Source organism: Canis lupus, chromosome X (assembly GCF_048164855.1).
Source record: "Canis lupus baileyi chromosome X, mCanLup2.hap1, whole genome shotgun sequence".
In the NCBI taxonomy this organism is placed as follows: domain Eukaryota; kingdom Metazoa; phylum Chordata; class Mammalia; order Carnivora; family Canidae; genus Canis; species Canis lupus.
Window position 1 is genome coordinate 37,901,150 of NC_132876.1, and position 22,307 is coordinate 37,923,456.

Sequence of the window (22,307 nt, forward strand, 5' to 3'; positions counted from 1 at the left end):
GAGTTTTCTATGATAGCACGATATATTCCAAGCTCTAAAAGAATGAGAATCATGCCTGTTTTGCTCATCACTAAACCTTATATCTCTGTGGAATAATAGAGTGCCTGGCATATAGTAGGTTTTCAATAAATATTTCTTCAATGAGGAAACTGAGACATAATTATTTTCCTAACATGTTCATTTGTCTTTCTAGACTCCTTGAACCCAAGGATGATGTCTATTGTCTGAGAACCCCCAGAGTGTTTGACACATGCTTATTTTTGCCTGATCAATGAACAAATGGATTTTTTTTCTGCAAAATCATTTCCTTTTATTCTGTGGCACTTCAATAAAGTAAGTAGACTTGTGCATGATTTGTCTTAATTTATATATGATGGTGGGGATTAAGACCGAAGAAAGGCTTCTGGGGGAATTCCTGCTCTTTATTTCCTAAGATCTTCAGGGCAGGGGCTGACTTTTCTCGACTTCCCCACACTTCCTAACCAACAGTCGGCCTGAATGGACATTGGCCAAACATTTGGAGCAGCATCTTGAAGAGAGGCAATCTGTTTAGAACAACCCATTCACCTGTTCAGTTTCAGGGTCCAAATCAATATCATAGAAACAGGGCTGAGTGGGGAGTCCAGGCATTGTGCTCATTGTCCCTACCAAGGGGTACAGAAAACTGGCCCTGACGCTGGCATGGATGTCATGAATGGGCAAGACAAAGCCTGTGGGCACACCCTTTTGCCCTGGGTTATGAGACAAGGACAAGTGTGTTTTGGCCATGCAGATAGGCAGGTTCCCAAAGCCCTGTTTCGTGTAGACTTCAGCTTTGTGTTGAGCTTCAGGAAGCAATTCTATGTCGTCAGCCCCATAGATTTTCTATGCAATGATCCTGATTTTATCCTCAACTGGGAGTTTGAGGTCATAAAGGAGCTGGAAGCTGCTGGGTGCTTGAGCTGCTCTCTGGACAGCCTGAGCTAGGGCTAAAGCGCCCATACCTCCTTCTGCCCAGTGAGTGCATTTCACAGCATCAAAAGCCCCATGTTCTTTGGCAAGGCGGCTGACGAGGTCCAGCTCGGCCTCTGTAAACAAATGGATTTTAATTATATATCATTTGTATCTATCTGAGGTCCAGGTCAAACTAGCTATCCAAAGTGTCTGTCATCCTGAATTCCATTCTGTTTTCATATGCAGTCTTATGTATCAGAGCTTTACATTTCTTTGGTCTCCAAAGTAATAAATACCTTCAACCAAAATATATGATTTTGTTTGTTTGTTTTTTGACTCAGTTTATGCTAAAACATTCTGTCCTAATCCCAGGCTTATGTGAATATCTGACTTTTACACAAGGTAATAATTTGAATTCATATTTATACTATTCCAGTTTCTTTTTCAGCTGAACCTATTCCCACTTTGTCTTTTTTTTTTCTAGTTACATGTTGTTTTCTTTCCTAAGATGCTTAAGTCACAATTTGCTTTTATTTGTCTGGTTGTGCTCAGGCCTTTGCTGAATTAGACCTCTGATCCTTGACCTACCTAGCTATGGCACTCCAGAAAATGAGTTGTTTTTTTAAAAATAGAACATCCACTATACCATGTGGTAGTAAATTTTGCTGCCTTTAAATTGTCAGTAATTTTTACTTAATTCAAATATTTACATAGAATAATCAGGAAAGAAAAAAGCCCCAGATATTTTTAAGACAATTTAGGTCAATGGTTCTGAATATGAATTGTAGACTCATTGGCAGCAGTGGAGTGGATAAAGGCGATGGAAAGAGTGTACAGTTTTAAACAGAGCTTGCAAATGTGTAAGACCAAGCATTGCCTATAAATAGAATACATGACATGACATGGCTGGTTTCCTCATTCTGTCTCCCATCTCATATCTGCCAGGACTTCTCCCAAACCCACTCCTGCTAATTCATGAAAAATTGAGATTTATTAAGTGAAAGGATCTAGAGTATTAAGCTGTCTATTATACTATAATCATGCCCATATATTTTAATTAGCCAGAAATAGAGGATGTGTGACAAGATTTTCCAGGACAAGCAGGGGAAAGAGGATACCACTTAAAGGCAGATATGTTATAATCTTTCAAGAGAAACTTCACCTATGGTCTTTCTGTTGGCCTGTTTTCCACAATCCAGAGTTCATGTGACACTGCCTTCCCATTTGTTCATGACTCAGATTTGACCTCTAAGCTCTCTGGGGAACATACTTTTATTCAATGTTTCTCTGCTGTGGCTCTAAGATCGCATGCACCAAGTAGTGTTAGTAAGCTGAATAAACATGTAAGTCATTTCTGTGCATTAACTCTAAGTTGAAAAATATATGCTTTTGTAATGAATAAAATATAAATTTCTATAAAAGGCTCACTAAGGTCACTATAGTTATTTATCTTTATGTATTTTTTCAATTAACGTATACCAAAAGCACAATTACTATTATGAGTTTATGAATGTTTATAGTAAAAGTTGTCCCAAGAAGTAGAAAACAGTAGGGATTGCTCATTTTAAATGATGTTGGTCAATACAATTAACCTAACAACCAAAACTTCCCACACTCCACTAATGTTCTACTTACTAGAATAGTATTTCAAGCAAGTACACTCCAGTACAAACCATTGAACCATTCTTTATTGCTTGATATAGTGAGATTTGAGCTCCATATGCAGGGAAACAAAGTTACCAGGATATATATAGATATTCTGTAGGCTTAGGTTTACATTATGAATGTTAAAACCTATCAAAACTCTCTTGTCCAAAATAGTAGGATGTGACAGTCCAGTGGCAGCAAGTAAATTTGATTTTGCTTGGTAACTACAATCAAAGGCCATTCATTGCTTGGAGTCCCATTCAGAAAATGATGCTAAGGTACCATCCATGCTCACTAGATGAAGAATGCCACAACCAGTTAACAAGGTATCATAACCTGGGAATGGGAAACAGAGGAATGCCTGCTACATATTTGCTGCTGTGGACCATATTTTATCTTGTGCATGAATTGCTGCAATAGTTTCTGAGCTGGTACCATTGCTCCAACCAATTCATCTTCTAAATTAGCCATCTTTTAACACTGGGTTGGCTATTAGACAGCCTATAAGCTCTCAATCAAATTATTCAACTGATTCTGTGATGCCACCAGAATTTGAGCCCATCCTATATATCTAATCTTATATCATCATTCCTCCAGCTAGTATTTTGAACACTTGCCAGCATGATCATCATGCTCTGTAACATACTATATTCACTATTCCCTCCTATGTCATGTACCAGTCCTTCCCACTTGAAATGCCCCTCCTCTCTATTCACCTTAATCCAAACTTCCTATTCTAATTAGATTCTTTATGTAGCTTATCCAATTAATATAAATAAAGCATTGTGGAATTTATTGTAAGGAAATATGTACACTAAAATTAACATTGTAACTGGAAAGCCTCTAACAACTGAGGAAGCTCTAGAAATTGGCAATTTTCTCCATTTATCTCTCATGGGTTATAATGATCTTTCTACTTCTCATCTACTCTCAACATCATTTGAGATTTGCATTTACTTTTTTCTTTTTTCTATCAAATAGCTTTTTCTGCTTCCTCAAAATTTCTGCCCCCCCCTGACATTTTCTGCTCCTTGTAAGTTTGCCTTGGAAATGGCCATTATGGCCTCCTTTACTGCCCTATAGATCAAGACTTCTACTACTATTCATATCAATTTCTCAATATTTCTTAAGTGAAAACTCAGAATCCAGGAATCTGGCTGACCCAAATGATCTTTTTGCATCAACCCACAATAAAAACAGTCACTTAACAGTTTATGGATTCATCATGGATCAGATAGCCAAGTGGCAAGCTAAAGTGACAGACAGAGGGGATACATAGAACAAAATATGGATGGGCAAGTTTCCCTCACAGGATATAAGGGCAAGCCATGAGATTAAAACTGCCAACTCTCCTTCCTTTACTATCTAGCTCTAGTCCCTCTTCCTCTGTGAAGCCATCTACAACTAGAGATGAGAAGGTAATCTCCCTTCTGGAAATTACAATACAATGGGTAGTCAATATCACTTATTATGTTTTAGAATATATATTTACAGATTATTCCTAATTTTTAATCAAAGTTTCACCTCATATAACTAATAATTTGAATAGGCATTAAGTACAAGCCATGTCATAGGTTTTTGTTTGGTTTTTATTGGATTTTGTAATTATTCATGATAGCTAACACAATGTTGGGTACTCAGTAAATAGGTAATGCGTAATGCATTTATTGATATTAAAAGGATGGAATTTATAATGTGATTATATTTTCAGGCTAAGGAGAAAAACAAGCATTCTCATCTCAAAACAAATTGCATAAGTCAAAATATTGAACAGATGGGTGTATAATTAAATCATTCTTCTATAGGTAGATTTCACTATTCATTTTTTCTCCCCTGGGAAATTAGAAGAGTCAGTTCAAAGAAAACTGAAAAATTCCATTTGAAGAGATTTCCCCTGAGGTTTATGTCAGATCGTGTGAAATAATTTGTGTTTTCATTTAGACAGCCTAATACCAAAGCTAATGACATGATTATTTTCGTGACATAAAGACCTTATAGTTTTCATAGTAAAAGATTCTTATCTATTATATAGCTTAGTATAGAATCAGTATGTTACATTATATAAAGAGGTATTTTAAAATTTTTATTAGTTTATTTAAATTCAATTAACATATAGTGTACTATTAGTTTCAGAGATAGAATTCAGCGATTCATCAGTTGCATTTAACACCCGGTGCTCATTACATCAAGTGCCCTCTTTAATGCCCATCACCTAGTTACCCAATACCCCCCTCCGTCTCCCATCCAGCAGCCCTCAGTTTGTTTCCTATAGTTGAGAGTCTCTTATGGTTTGTCTCCCTTCTGATTTCATCATATTTTATTTTCCCTCCCTTCCCCTATGACCCTCTGTTTTGTTTCTTAAATTCCACATGAGTGAAATCATATGGTAATTATTTTTCTTATTGACTTATTTTGCTTAGCATAAACCCTCTAGTTCCATCTACACATTGCAAATGGTAAGACTGTATATTTGATGGCTTAATAAATTCTATTATATAAATTATAATATGAATAATTGTGATATATTATATATAAGTATAATACATTTATTATAAATATATTAATTATAATATAAATATCATATATTATTTATTATAAATATATTATTTATTATATTATATTTATATTATAAATGTAATGTTTATATATTATATATAAATATTACATTAAATTTATGTATTAAAATATATTATATAAAATATATATCATATAATATTCCATTATATATACATATATATATCACATCTTCTTTATCCATTCATCAAAAAAATTGTTAGATCTCATACAGGAATTCAGCAAAGTGGCAGGATATAAAAATCAATACACAGAAATTAGTTGCATATCTATATACTAACAATGAGATAGAATAAAGAGAAATTAGGGAATCAGTCCTATTTACAAATGCACCAAGAACTGTAAGATACCTAGGAATAAACCTAACCAAAGAGGTAAAGGATTTGTATTCTGAAAACTATAAAAGAGACATTCCACTACTTAATTTATACTTCATTTCTGGTGAAAAGATTATTTTATTTATTTAAGTTTTTGAAGTTTTAATTTAAATTCTAGTTAGTTAATAAATAGTAAAATATTGGTTTCAGAAGTAGAATTTAACGATTCATCACTTACTTATAACACTCAGTGCTCATCACAAGTGCCCTCCTTAGACTTTATCCATACCTGAAGTATGAACTAGATTCCTAAATTTAAAAAAAAAAACATGATATGTATATGTATTTACCATGTATGGATTCAAAAGACACAGAATCTTAGTGAAGGCTGTTTAAGCTGTGTAACTTTGGACAAGTCAATCCACCTATTTCTTGATTATTCTAATTAAGAAAATGAAGACAGTAAAACTATCTTGATTTTTCTGATAAAGAAAATGAAGAGAGTAAAACTGCTGAAATATTTTCCACCTGTAGGAAATTTACTCAAAATTTTGTCTCTAGAACAAATCTCATGTCTGTGCTCCAAGGCAGTATATCCAACTGTCTAGTTTATACTTTTTTTTAGATGTCTCAATGGCACCTGGAAAATATAAATAAATACTGGATACTCTTTTTTGCCTCCCCAACCTAGTCCTACTTATGTTGCCACTTAAACTTCCAAGTGATATCACCATCTATTCAGTTCAGTACTCTCTCTCCCTTACCCCATATACCCAATCCATCACCAAGTCCACTTAAATATCTCTACAATTTATCTACTACCTTTTTTAAGGTTTTATTTGTTTATTCATGAGAGGCACAAAGAGAGAGAGAGGCGGAGGGAGAAGCAGGATCCATGCAGGGAGCCCGACGTGGGACTCAATCCCAGGTCTCCAGGATCAGGCCCTGGGCTGAAGGCGGCGCTAAACCGCTGAACCACCTGGGCTGCCCCCATCTACTACTTTCTGTCTACCACTACCCCTGAGTTCTATGCTTTCATCTTCTCCTGCCCTAAAAATCACTACGTTATTAATTGGTCTAATCTTCATCCATTCTTCTCTCCCTCCAGATGGTTCTTCACACTTAGAATGAGGTGTTTGAAAGAAAATCTGATTGTGTCTTCCCTTTGCTAAAGAATCTTCAGTGCCTTGCTGGAACACTTGAGATAAAGGCAAAATTCCTTAAGATGCTAATCAAGACTTCCTATGACCTCATCCCTAAGTATACCTACATTCTCTTTTGAATCATGCTCTCTTTTATTTGTTCTTTCCTAACCACACTGAACTCTCAGACTCTCATATTCACTATGACCCCTCCTCACAAATAAGTGTTACCACATATTGGTTCTCCTTGTGCTTAGTTAACTTATAATCATCCATCATATCTCAGTGCAAATGTCATTTCCAAACCACTCAGACTGAGGTTTCATCCAAATATTTCATTCAAATATTTCAATATTTATCCTTCAGTCAATACCTAGTTACTTTTAATAACAGGTATCCTTCAGTCAACACCTGGTTGCCTTAGTTTACCAGACTATAACTCCATTAGGGCAGGAGCCACACCTGTTTTGCTATCCATTGTATCTTCAGTGTAGAGCTCAATCCTAGACCAGAACATTTTAGGCACTCGAAAATATTTTATTGAATGAACTAACAAACTGCTGCCTAAATTTGAGGTTTTATAGTGTGTCCTAAGGGGGCTTTCATTAATTTTGCTTCCATGCCATGCCTTCAATTATAGTCATATCCATCAAGTGATTTTGTGCATCTTATTTAGATAGCAAATTCAAGGATTTAAGCATAAGAGCTTTAGGACTTTGAAACAAATAAGTCATGCTGGTTAATTTGATGTGTCAGCTTGGCTGCACGACAGTGCCCAGATATTTGGTCAAATATTATTCTGGATGTTTCTGAGAAGGTGTTTTTTGGATGAGATGAACATTTAAATTTGTAGATTTCGATAAAGCAGATTATCTTCCGCACTGTGAGTGGGCCCTCATCTAATTAGTTAAAGGCCTTTGTAGAACAAAGACTGACTTCTTGAGAAAGAAGGAATTCTACCAATAGACTGCCTTTGCATTCAGATTGCAGCTCTTCCCTGAGTCCTCAGCCTACCATCCTACACTGCAGATTTTGGACTTATCTCCACAATCATGTGAGCTGATCCCTTAAAATAATTTCTCTCTGGAGAACCTTAACTAATACAGAAGGAAAGGTAAAATCACCAGTGAGTTCTATTTTAGAAGTTGGATGCAATAGAAACTTTTTCTCAGAACTGCATGAGCCTGACATTTGTTGTTGTTTTTTAATGGACATCAGTTGCTTCCATAATGAAATCACATAATCTGATGAGATTTTAATGTTGATATCAAACAATCAAGACCCCAAGACCCTGAGATCATGACCTGAGCCAAAATCAAACGTCAGATGCTTAACCAACTAAGCCACTTAGGCTCCCCCCAGAGTTCTCTTGAGTCTTCTGCCAGTTTCTCTTTCAACCTCAATGTGGAAATATGGGAGAATGGAAGGAGAACAGAAAGAAGCAGAGTTACTCTACATAGTCTTACTATGCAGCAGAAAGGTAACCCTACTATACCATTCCCCCAAGAGTTCCTGGGCTTCAAGCAACTCTGATGTTCTTGGGTTCTTTATATTAGCTTTCTCCAGCTACCTCAGTATCTATAATCAGTATTTATAGTCAATTCAAACACTCAGACGTTTTTCATGCCCGCTACTCTTTAGCTCTGTCATATTCATTCTGTACTTGAACAGTTAGGATAAGAAACTAATTGAAGATATTTATGTTTTTCCTTACCAAATTTCATTTTGATAGTTTCAGCCCCTAAATCCAGATGCTTAGGGTCTTGAGATTCTTATTCCAAGCTACCCCTCCACATATGTAATTATCATGTCGTGAATGTCCCCATAACAATCATTAAGGAAAAGTGCACAGGATCATCTTAAAGGAAACCTCTCTCTCTAGGTTAATATTAACTCTTTAATTATCTTTCTTTAGGGTCATTCAACTGGTTATAGACCCACTTAACTTGTATTTTCATTTAGTCCCAATATCTTCTTCCTATCCCAAAGGCTATTCAGGTAGTTCAGGCAGTACTTTGAAATATTACATTCGTGTATTTGTCTATGGAATCATGTGGATTGCATAGAAACTAACATTATATCTTATACTAGTCTCTAGTAATTAATTTCCCTCTCTCAATCAACAATTGGTATATTATCAACACATTAGTGAAAGAAGAGAAATCTTCACGTTGAACACCTAGGAATAAAAGAGCAACAATATTAACACTTAAAATTTGAAAAAGCTTTCAATTATTATCCTTATCAACATCATCAGCATCCTCTTCATTTGACATGCAAATTGCCACACATTTTGTTATTATTATTCCCATTTTAAAAATGAGTAAACTGAAGACATGAATAATTAGTTGACTTATCCAGAGTCACAATGATAGTAAGTGGGGACAGAATACAGACCATCTAAATTGGGTTTTATTTTTATTATATACTAAACTGGCTCACTAGACAAAACATTTTGCAGATGATTAAGTAAGATTAAGAGTCTAAAAATGACTAAGATTACATCAAGCCGGTCAAAATTAATCGACCTTTTCTACAACTTTTACAAAACAAGGTTCATATGTATCTATTAGCCCTATACTTACATTAATAAAATATTAGTTTAACCCTTGATTGAAAGAAAATATATCACAGTTATTTCTGTAGATACTGGCATTCTTGTGACAAAAATTATAAAAACACATTTATCTGAAATCTTTAGAAATATTAAGTACATGAGTATCTTAATCTTGCTTTGGAAGTTAAACTACTAAATTTGCTTTTTAAAGGCAAAAGTCAATATTGAGTAAAAAGATTTTGTGTTTTTAAGGTCCAAGTGCCAACATGTATCCTTTGGGTCAGTCTTTAATCCACTGATTAAATGAATTTTCCCTTTTACATTCTGAAAACATGGACTAAGTATCACATTTCTGATTGCTGATAGAAACATTTTCAATTGCCACTACCATCATACACTAACTTGTATTTGATTTACCAGACTGTAGACCTCAGGATACAGGTCAGCTATCAAGATTATGGAATACCAAAAATCTGAATAGTTGGAAAAACTCCCAGAGATTAATCCATTTAAAATAATTATTATTCTTCTGTTTGACATAGCATAGGAAAAAACCCTTGGTTATGTCTAGAGACCAGTGTCAAATCATACTAGACTTTATGTTTCACTATGTTAACTAATAGCAAATGTAGATGTGTCACATGGGTATGCTTTCTAATTCTCTGATGGATCAAAAGTCATAGGTTTTACTGCTTTGGGTGCTGCCTGAACTCTGCAGGGAAGATGGCTAGGTAAGTATACTTGAGTATGTTGAGGTTGATCTGAAATGCAAGATCAAGACAAAGAAAATAACTTACCACTGCCTCCATCAAACCACTACTACAGTTAGCTTTATAGACCTTATTTTCTACATTGACAATTTGCTTTTTCTCATTCTCTCTTTCCAGTTTAGGATTTCTAACTGTCTTAACTTCAACTTGGGAATGTGTCTCTAATACATTTCTATTCTGCTTACTCTACCTTGATTTCTAATTTCTCTTCTCAATAATCTGGTATTTTGGCCTGATTATATTTTTGCTCTGTGGTTTAATATTGATGTTCTTTACCCTGGACTAGATATTGTGATCATGATAACTCTGCCATATTGGTTTGGCAGAAGACTCTTACTCTGATTAGCTGTTGTTTCAGCAAAATCCATTTTTTAAATTCTTAAAACTTCTTTATTAAAGTAGAATTGACACACAATGTTACATTTGTGTCAAGCTTACCACATAATGATTCCACAACTCTATACGGTATGCTATGCTTACCACAACTAGCTACTGTCACCATACAACACTACCAGCATGATCTCTTGATGCTAACTGATGGTTATTAAGTAAAAAGTACATTCATCTCAGCTTGTTCAGGGAGAGGGTTGACTCTCTTTAGGGTTGCATATTCTAAAATCATATTCAACAATAAGGAATTGCTGCCTGTTCACACTTTATTCCATTTACTTAAACACATACAGTTGTAATATGAAAGAAAAACATTTGAGTTTGCACATTTACCTTAGCTATATAATTAATGAAGTTGGCAACAAATGTTAGGCACAGATAACAAAAGGAAATTGTAAGAAATTTTTCATTGAACATCCTTAAGATGGTTAGTGATTCATCTATCTTTTGAATAGCTATGGACTGTGGCAAGAGTGAATTGATAACACTACAAATTTCCTTCTAGCGCTTTTGTTCTATTGTCCTATTTGTTTTGTCAGTGGAAATAGTCTGGTGTATATAAATCAGATTGCCATTGCTGTCCATTTTGGTACAGCATACGCATTATAATTCATTTCTCATCACAAATAGAAAGTGTATAGAAAACAAAATCAATGGAAAAACATTCAAGCAGATCTTCTGCTTATAGCTAAGTAAACAACCATTATTACAAAGAACAAAGTCCTTGCACCCAAGAGATTCATGCAACAAAATATAGCCATAGTAAACTTTGGATTTTTATGGAAAATCATATGAAGCCCTGTTTCTATCTTCTGCATAGATAGGAAAATAATTTGATGTTTTAAAAAACAGAGTTCCCAAGATAACTATCTGGCAAAAGTATCAAAAGATAGCTTCCTGATGATTTTTAACTTAGTCATCTTGGGGTAATTTGGGTCTATTTTCACAGAAAAAAAAACTCTTGCAAATGAATTACAATTTTACACGTGCTTATGACTCAAAAGTTCAAGGACAAGTGACTGTGTTATATTCAGCTCTATTTTTATATTATATCAGACATAAACTCAATAAATATAATATGTTTGTTGAACAAATAAATGATCATCCACTGGTAAAAAATAAAACTGTAATCAAGCTATCAATGACCACCATATCTTCATCACCCTGGGCATCCTGGAGGGATATCAAAACATCATTTGATAATGTTACAACCACCAAAAACTTTTCCTAGTCATAAAAATATCTTTGTTCAGATGAGAAACTTCTACTTATCTCTGTATATCACCAATTCAGTCTCCCTGCATTCACAATTAAAATCAGTTTTCTAAGATCAGTCCTGAGTGACCCTTAATATATTAATTTGGCCCCTACTTGAGTCCACTGGTCTCCTACTTTTGCTTGTCCCTCTTCACCTCATTCTAACATGGCCATTGTAATCCTGCTAGAAAAGCCTATTAAGTTTTGCAGCCACTGAAACTTATGAAATTTTGTTGGACTAAGCCATACCTTGATGTCAGGCTATTTTTCAGAACTGCATTTCTAGAGATATAAGTCTGTTGTGTGATAGTTCAAAGGGATTTTTTTTTCCTTAAATTAATAGGAAGTAGTTACATCATTGTTTTTCCAAATAGGCCTTTTCGTTGTTCTGCTTATTTCTCCACGTGAATACCAGGCTCCCGTGTTTGGTTCCTGCTTCCAGATTCTGTGGATCCATAGGAGACACAACTTTTCTTTTCCTTTTTTTTTAAAAAGATGTTATTTATTTATTCAAGAGAGAGAGGGAGAGCAAGCAGTACGGAGGGGCAGAGGGAGAGAGAGAGAGAGAGAGAGGCAAACTCCCTGCTTAGGGAGTCTGATCAGGGGCTCGATCCCAGGACCCAGAGATCATGACCTGAGTTGGAGGTAGATGCCCCACCGACTGAGCCACCCAGGCACTCTGAGAAGCAACTTTTCTGTTTTTCTATGTAATGTGCCTGCACAAACCCTAACACTGGCCAGCTTTTCTTATCCTTTGTCAATTTCTGACAAGAATCCCCTCTGTCATTTTCTTCTACCAATTGTTATTCCTTTACAAAGGACATAGGAAGGGCAGCCGTGAATGAATTGTGTCAGGACTACTTTCACTCACCTGAAGGCAAGGTGGTCTTTCCAACCATAAAATCCGTAAGTCTGTGATTCCCTCAACCATACTCTCTGTCGTTGCGAGAGTTGGCAACTGTCATATTTCTCTGGAACACTGCAAAAAGAATGACAAACTAAAGGTTACTAGGAGATGTGAATGGCTGCTTTTTCACCTCTCATGCTTTGGAACTTTTATCTTGAGCCTAAAAGCCATAAAGACAAAAGAGAACAATAATTGCACATAAAATGAGAGCCATAAAATCCAGGCTGAATTGTAGCTTCTAGTTCCCTACGACCTTAGTTATACAACATATATCGGATATAACTGCGCTTTGTGAGCCAGAAAGTAAGACAAATATCCTGTCAAGAAGTTAGAATATTTGAAATTGTAACTGTCTCTGAAAATCCAACTTCATGAGGAATAAAAGATGGGCATTGTTTTCTCCATTTTTCAGTTGAGAAAAATGTAAGCCTAGGAAGATGGAGGAGAGGAAGCCTAGGGAAAAGAGACCCTAGTTGGTAGGGTCCACAGGCTCGGTCTCATAGCACTATGTTCTTTCAACTACAAGTTCAGTCTCTGCTTCCTCTGAACAGGTCTTGAAAAGCTAGATAGCTAATAAACTTCCAAGTCACATCTCTCCTTCGAACATTCATTACAATTCCTAAAGCAGAATGCATAATTATATTATGGAAATAATTAACATTATATGGGGAAAATCATTACTCTCAAAGTTTCAATCAGCAATAATTGTGCCTCAGATAAACTTCATGAGCTGTGATATTGCCACTGAGAAAAGATGCGTTAAAATTTGATGTAAGAGAAAAAGTTGATGTAAAAACGACTTGAATTAGAAAAATTTGAGAGTGGACATGTTAATACAGCAATATATTACATTCACAACTTTTCTGTGGTCTGAGTGACCCAGATTAACCACGTAGTTTCTTTTCAAAAACTCGACTTTCCTCGTTCTTCTTGACGAAATTTCTTGCACCATTGATGAACATCTCTACTTAACCTATCCTTACATTTTATGAAACACACATTCTGGCTGTTTGCAAACAGCATGCAATTGTAATGTCAGTCTTGAGAATTACCTTGTTACCTAGGCAGAAGGGGGAACTGTCACTTAAAAAAGAGAAAAAGAGGGAGTATTCTTGAGCAAAGACAGTGCAAATCAATCCAAAATGTTTAACAGAACTGAACCACTAAGAGTTGATAAGGACTCAAATGGTCAACAAATCCTGCTGATGGTCCTTTATTAATATTTTGAGCATGTGTATGCCTCTTCTACAGTTTATCTGTGATGGCCCGGCAGTACACTCACACTCAGCCTCCTTTGGGACAGTCACAGATGTCTCTGAGACCACTCTTTCTAGAGTCTGGAGTGTCACCTGAAGCAGCAACAACAGCAGCAACATAGGACAAAGCTGACTCAGTGGAACATAGCTATGAGCTTGACCTTATCAGCATCTTGATCTTTTGCCTATACAGTATAGATCCATGGTAATCTTTATGTCAGTAAAGCAGTAGGAGAAGAGAGTCAATTCTTTATACTTTTGTATCACACTTCAGATTACAAATGGGATATGAAGAAATGATGTGAGAGGAATTGGTGATAATAAATGTTATTATTTTAGGAGATGTATTGATGAAAAGAAGAAGAGGAGCACAATACTCCAAGAGCCAAAAGTGTTAAGGGAAGATTAGGGGAGCTAGGGTGGGAAAGACTTAGCATGCTCCTAGGCTAATGATGGAGAAATCATTAGAAAAGCTAAAAGTACAAAAGAGAGACAGAAATTGAGAATGTCTAAGACTTTACACTTATTTTATTCTTCTATACTGTTCCTCTTTCCCCACACCACTTTCATGCCATCTTTCCCATCTCACAGAGTTCCATTGCTCCAGTTGCTCAAGTCAAAAATCTAGAAAGACATACAATCCATTAGAAAGTCCTATCAACTCCAACTGTAACATTCCAACATTTAAAGTAAAATCCAAATCCAACCACTCCATGTAGCTACTCACTTGTGTCCACGTTACCCACATCTTACACCTCCTGATGTCAATACCCTCCTGATGGGGCTACCTCTTTTCCCTTTTCACTCTCTTATAATGCATTCTCCACATAGGGATTAAAATTCTCTTTGTAAAATATTGTAACTCTGATGTCTTTCTAAAGCACTGTAATAGAACTCATATTTCGTGGTCTGCAGAGATCCATCTGATAGGATTGCGACTTACCTCTTCAATCTCATCTTCTACCATTCTCCCAAGGGTTTGGTCTTCTTTCTGTTCAATTACTGTTAAGCTCATTTTAACCCCTGACTTATACATTTGTGATTTCCCTCAGCTCTTCACATATTTAGCTACTTGTGTATCAGCTCAAATGTCATTTTCTCAGACAGGCCTTTCTGGATCAGCATATCTAAAATAGTCCACCAAACTCAAATCACTTTCTTGTATATCTCCTTTTTTTATTTCCTTTATGAATCTTACCACAATCTGAAATCATACTGTATATTTTTTTGCTTTCTTATTTACTGTCTTTCTCCCTCTATTAGATGTAAATTCTGAAAGAGACAGATCCTTGCCTGTCGTGTTGGCTGATGTTTTCTCAGCTCCTAGAACAGTGCCTGGCAAATATAAATATCTATTGAATGAATCAGTGAATGGATGAATAAGTTAATAAAACAAGTTAGTTGAGAAAACTGAGAACATATCATCAGTAGAATGGGAACAAAAATATACCAGCTGAGACAGAAGAAACAGAAGTTAGGAAGAGTACAGATAAGTCTGGAGATAGGAGACTGATACAATTATCATTTGAAGATGAGCCAAGGTCATCTTCCAAAGGCAAGTGGGACAATTTGTCAATTGCTTTCTGTACAGCAATATAAATCTGTTTTCAACATTTACTTAATATATATTCTCTGGCACAGCTAAAGTTGCCATCAATTTTAACTCTAAATTCTCTTATATTAGTTTTTTCTCACTTATTAATCACTTCCTTTCTCTGATGTCATTCATATATTTTTACACTTGGAAAAACATTTGCCTTAATGCAGATAAGAATAAGAGAGCTGACCATAAGAGATTCCTTCTCTGTTATCTGCTAACATCATATCATCTGCCCCAAGCAGAAGACCTGGCCCTTTCCATCTTGTATCCATAAACATAGGTGAAATCACTGTTTTTTATTTTGTCTTTGGCACTTTATATGATCTTGAACCGATTCTGAACCTTAACTCCCATGAAAAATCCACACCGTCATTGAACACATCCTTGATTATGTGTTACTACCATCCATTTCACTTCATCTGTTCCGTTTATGCCCTTTAAATCTAGGCTAAAAATTCTGGTTTCCTCTTCTTTCTCTTTCCTTCACAAAATTTATAATTTCCAGAATATAATATCCCATTTGAGCCATCTTTTTGTTTTCACAGTCTCTGACCATGAGATCATACTTACCTTTTTTCTAAACTTTCTGAATATTGCTTTGATAGAGAGGCAGTATCTAAATATGACCTATATCTCTTTTGTTTTTTATTTAGGCCCCTTTAACCCCAGTTTCTATCACTTACACAGTACTAGAATCCATTACTATTATCATTATAATACACTTGGCAAAGCAGATTTATAATTGTTGAAAGTCCCTTTCCCTTGGATTTTCAATCTATTGATGTTCTATAAACAAACTGTTTACCACATCATCACATTCTGGGTTTTCAGGGTATAAAAGAGAAAAATGTATATGTATGTGTAAGTAGATAGGTATGTAGGTAGATGGATAATATTAGATCAGGTCTCAAATCTCAGGGTTTCCACAATCACCCACTTATTCTCAAATGACTCAAATACAGTTATACTCATGGCTAATATTTTTTTAAGATTTTATTTATTTATTTATTTTTTATTTTTATTTATTTTTTTATTTATCTATTTATCTATTTATTTATTTATGATAGAAAGGGATACCATGAGCAGGGGGAAGGGCAGAGGGAGAAGGAGAGAGTGAATCTCAAGCAGACTCCCCACTGAGCACAGAGCCCACCCAGGGGCTAGATCTCACTACCCTGAAATCATGACCTGAGCCAAAACCAAAAGTTGAATGCTCAACTGACTGAGCCACCCAGGTGCCCCTCATGGCTAAGATTTTTTAGAGGAAAGGGTACAGTACAACAACAGCAGACAAAAGATATCTAAAGGATAGAGAGGTAAAAAATAAGTTTCTTGTTTTCCCTTTCTGAGGATTACAGGGTTTTTTTTCTCTCCAACTGTGATGTTCAGGGACATGTAAGAGAATATCTTTACCCAAGGAAGTTCACTTGAGTCTTAGAGTTCACAGTTCTTAAAGAGAGATGTTCAGGGATGTCTGGGTGGCTCAGTGGTTGAGCATCTGCCCTTGGCTCAGGTTGTGATCCCAATCCCACATCAGGCTCCCCATAGGGAGCCTGCTTTTCCCTCAGCCTATGTCTCTGCCTCTTTCTCTGTGTCTCTCATGAATAAATAAATAAAATCTTTTTTTAAAAAAAGAAAAGTCACCTTATCGTGACAGCAGCTGGCCCCTCTCCTTGGGTGCCTGGCTGGCTCAGTGGCTAAGCATCTGCCTTTGGCTCAGATCATGATGACCCATGATCATGGGGTCCTGGGATGGAGTCCCACATCAGTTAAGTCCCCTGCAGGGAGTCTGCTTCTCCTTCTGCTTATGTCTCTGCCTCTCTCTCTATGTCTCTCATGAGTAAATAAATTAAAATATTTAAATCCCCTGCAGGGAGACCAACGTGGGACTCGATTCCGGGTCTCCAGGATCCCGCCCTGGGCCGAAGGCAGCGCTAAACCACTGAGCCACCAGGGCTGCCCAAATCTTTTTTTTTTTAAGAGAGAGCTGTTCATGTAGGCACACAACTGTTATATGGCCAGCCATGATGTGGACCCCAAACCAGGTACACATCATGAACCTTCATATTTAACTTAAAAATGCTGACTACTGGTTCATCTTGACCCACTGCTTCATGAGTACAAATAGTGTTACATAGTAACTTTGTAAATATTCTAGTAGTTTATTTTTCAGTTATTGCCATGGTTACAAAGATAAGCAAGAACTGAATAAAATAGGCCTCTTATTTAATGTTATTATATATATAAAATGTTATTATATATATATATAATATCACACACACACACACACACACACACACACACACACACACAGGTCTTTTCATGTTTCACCTATTTTGTATTATTTGTCCATCATAGTAATCCTGTGAAATGGCCATGACTATTCTCCCCTTTCACAGATGAGGCAACTTGGATATAGATTGGTTAAAGCCTAAGTAACCAAGTCACTTAGTTTAAAGCTGAAATCTGAGCTCATGCTACCCTCATTGCATCACAATTCAAGGTCAGCTGGGCCAAACACAAGAAGATGAAGATAGATCAAAGGCATGCAGGCAGAAGCCTTTATGAACCCAGTTTTTTCATTTTTTGTTTTTTTGTAGAAGCTCAGGAAAGCCACTGAAGCTCAAACTGGTGTTGAATGTAATGCTACTGTGAGTCACTTATGAAGGAATGGGTTTGCTTTTCACACAAAGATAATTAGTGGGTTCTTTAGCCTTATGTAATTTGACACACCCAAGTTTTGAAAACTCAAAAGTGGCACCTTCTTTTTTAAGTGCTGCAGAGTCCTGATTACAGTTCAGCACTGTCCATGGAGCTTTCTAAAATTGCCTCTAGGCTATGAATCAAGGATGGGGCTACAGAGAAGAGAAAGGTAAGGAAAGGCTTATTTGCTCATGGGAGAAGGTATGACTGGTTTATATGCTGAACATATTCCTGCCTGTTTACAGCAAATTATCCCCAGGCCTTTGGTTTAAGGTAGAAGTCACTTAGCTACAGCGGGCCAAACCTCACCACAGCCTGGTTTTGTAAATAAAGTTTTATTGGAACACAGCTGCATCCATTTGTTTATGTATGGTCTATGGCTGCTTTCTTACCACAATGGGAGGGTCACACAGGATACAGACTATAGTGTCCTGCAAAGTCTAAAATATTTACTTCCTGGACTTTCACAGATAAAGGCTCTCAATCCCTGGTTTAAGGAACAAAATCTCTCTGCCTATGGATCTCTGTGGGATTTCCTCAACCCATAAACCAGACCTTTGAGAGGTTTCTTCTTGATTAAAGAACAAGACATGTGCTTGGCATCTGGTTAGCAAGCTCTCTTAATTGTTTTAATTTGCTAGCAAGCCTTTGCTAAAGGGTCTTTAGGGATATTTTTAAGCCACTGGAAAAAAATATTCTTTTATTTATTTTGCCTCTTGTAAATTTCATTTCCGCCTTTAGAATAAAACTTTGCTTTTATCTTCTTTTTATTATTTTAAATAAGAAATGAAAATCGTTGGCCTGATCCTCTACCAAAAGAAAAATGAAACAATGTTGTTAGTACATTATAGGCTACATGTGAGATCCAGAAAGAAAAGTTGCTTTAACAAATAACTTTTCTTTCTTGTTTAAACTATGACTGCCCTTCCAAATGTGTAGCACACTCACTGAGATCCACTGGGCGCTTTTTCCTCAGGGAAATTCCATCTTCCCTGGCTTTTATTTTACGTATTCTTATTTTATGATGGTACTAGTGTGACAGTATCTTCACCAAATTGGTTCAGGCTTGTCAGGTCCAAAGCCCACCAAGTCAGATACAAGAATTAAGGTGTGGTATGGGGTGCCTAGTGGCTCAGTTGGTTAAGTGCCTGCCTTTAGCTCAGGTCCTGGTCAGTATCCTGGGATTGAGCCCCCTGGCAGGCTCCCTATTCAGCAGGGAGTCTGCTTCTCCCTCTGCCTCTCCCCCCATTCACCCATTTGCTTCTCCCTCACCCTCTGCCTCCCCCCTCACTTGTGCTTGCTCTCTCTCTCTCAAATAAATAAATGAAATCTTTAAAAAAAGAAGTGGGCTATGTCTTAATTCTGTGGGAGCTCAAGCCACTATTTTTTAAATAAAATACATGATTTTTTTTCATTCCCATGGCAAATATCTTTCATATAGATGTTACATTTTCTGGCCTGTCTTGGTCATTTTCAGCAGCCATAGCAATTGCTTGTAATCTTCAGAGTTCTTCACAATCATTTCTCATGGTTCTATTTCCTTAGGCAGCCATTGTAGGAAGGCTGGAGCCTCTGCACCTAAAATCACTGCTTCTGGACACTTTAAGAACTTACAAGTTTCAGTTCCAGAAATCAATAAGGTCAGCAAAGTGACTTAATTTTAGGATCCTGTAGGAGAAAGTAAATATCCTCAAAGTCACATTTACTAATATTGATAATTTAACATTCAGCCAAGTTATCACTCACCTGATTACATAAGCCAAAAAAAATCGAGTAGAAATCAAAACTAGGAACTGCCCCACAATGTAATCATTCTATGTGTTAATTCTATAAAATCGCTAGATTGTTTAATACCTCTTTATAAGACTATATGAAAGTAAGACCAGTGGAGTACTAAAATAAAGAATCTTAAACACTAATTTAATTGATCTACTTTACATCAAGAGAAGGTTTCAAAAGGCTTCTCTCAGTATTGTTAGTAGCAAATTTGCTCTCCTATAAAAAAAAGAGAATTTAGATAAGATTGGTGTCTTTTCTAATTAATTCTCATTATCTTTGTGATAGAGGTGGTCAGCCTTGTCAAATTACCTCTCCTTACAAAACGTAAAGCTACTTTTCGTGGTGACTCCTCTTAGAAAACCCAGAGTCCCTCAAGAAGTAGTGAACACAGGCTGCCTGGGTGGCTCAGCCAGTTAAGCATCTGGTTTGGCTCAGGTCATGATCCCAGGGTCCTGAGGTCGAGCCCCACATTGGGCTCCCTGCTCAGTGGGGAGTTTGCTTCTCTCTCTCCCACTGCCGTTCCCTCCCACCACTCATGCTTTCTTTCTTTCTCAAATAAATAAATTATGTCTTTAAAAAAAAAGAAAGAATGGACTCAATCTGCCAATATTGACCTAAAGCATCCCTGGAAAAACGTCTTGGACATCAGGAGTCAAATGTATCTTGAGACTGAGCTCATTTAAAACTAGATAAATTCTATCCAAACAACTGGCCATTTTGAAAACAACCCACTACTAACTGAGTACCAGAATCAATTCAAAGACCTACTGCCATATTGGCCAGTTTGACACAATTCGCCTTTCCTTTACCCTCCAAACTAGTTTCTGCATATGAATAATAGTGAAAGGGAATATAAGGGAAGGGAGAAGAAATGTGTGGGAAATATCAGAAAGGGAGACAGAACGTAAAGACTGCTAACTCTGGGAAACGAAGTAGGGGTGGTAGAAGGGGAGGAGGGCGGGGGGTGGGAGTGAATGGGTGACGGGCACTGGGGGTTATTCTGTATGTTAGTATATTGAACACCAATAAAAAATAAATTAAAAAAAAACTAGTTTCTGTAAATGAGTTCTTGCTCTTCAGGGAAAAGAAAGGTCTCTTGATATCAGTCTGAGTTGTTAATCAACTACCAACCCATTTTTCTCTGCCCAGAGCAGCCAGAGTCCAATTATTAGCAGCAGCCACCAGGAACACTTTTCATTTATAGAAGCACAACCAATGTCTGGGGGTGAGCATGTTAAAGTGATGAACAAACCTAACATCTTGTCCTAACGCATCCAGAAAGACCTGCTTTCTGCCCTTTTCAATCAAACTGAATGCAAAAATAATAGCGGATTTTGAATACACTCTATTTCTATAGCAACCAAGCAAAACACAAACCATGCTAGATCATAATGTCAAGATAAGAAGGAAAGATGTATAAAGGACTTGGGAAAGCAAATATTAATTCTGAAAATGATTAAAAGAAGACTATAACCATATTTCATCATTTTATTCATCTACATCTGTTTGTTTAAAATTTTAAATATGCAACTCAGAAACCCAATTCAGTGTTAAAGTTAATAAAAGACAAACCAATTTTAAATATTTATACTGAGAATCTATGTGATGGTATTTAAACTATAACGGTCATAGTTTAAAGAAATTCGTAAGGAAAACATGAAATTTCTAATATTAGCTTGATATTTTATTATTACAGATATGCCTAGATAATGTGAATGATAGATTTTTAAAATTTCATATTATTATAACTATAATGAATGCATTATAAGTTCATGGAATCCCATAAATTCTTATACCCTAAATATGTGACTCTGGCATGTAAGGTAAGCAAGCATTTGTGGTGTGTATGTGTGTGCACATGCGTACAAAGAGGGGTATCTGGCCCAAATCAAGAAAATGGGAAGATCTCTACTTTCAACAAAGAAATATTTTTGGAGTTTGGAAACATGCCCATGTAAGAAAGAGTGAAATTTGTAATTGAGTAGTACACTAGTGATAAAGAAATTCATGTGGGCTACAGTCCACTGAATCTTGAGGGAAAGGTAAGTTCTAGATAAGCAGAGAGGCAGAAGTGAATACTATATGTTCAGTGGACATTACTGTCTCTGAGCTAGGGATTTCTTAAATTTTGCAAACAATCAAATGGAACTTAAATGAAAATTAGGTGTGTACTCATTTACAAATGTTAAATTAAAAGGAAAAGAATAACAGATTTGTTTCATAGACCCACTTCTAATAGCTATAAGGGCCTTTGAGGCAAAGAGAAAAATGTAATTTTATTTATTGTTTTCCTCCTTTAAAGGGTGTCTGATTCAAGTCTTGATATTATTCAAGCTCTAATTTGTGACTTAATTCTTGAGAGTAATTATGAGCTGAATCTCATTCAAAATTCATTGTAACAGTAAAGCTTTGACATCAAATCAGAAAGTTGGAAGTCTAACATAAACTTTTCATTGCACTTCACCATAATTTTGC

General features: G+C 36.2%; 2 pseudogenes; both read right to left on the reverse strand.

Annotated features, from left to right (window-relative positions):
* Positions 1 to 310: 310 nt before the first annotated feature.
* On the reverse strand, positions 311 to 14,765 carry LOC140628444 (C-1-tetrahydrofolate synthase, cytoplasmic-like; annotated as a pseudogene).
* LOC140628986 (U4 spliceosomal RNA) lies at positions 13,127 to 13,250 on the reverse strand (annotated as a pseudogene).
* Positions 14,766 to 22,307: the final 7,542 nt, after the last annotated feature.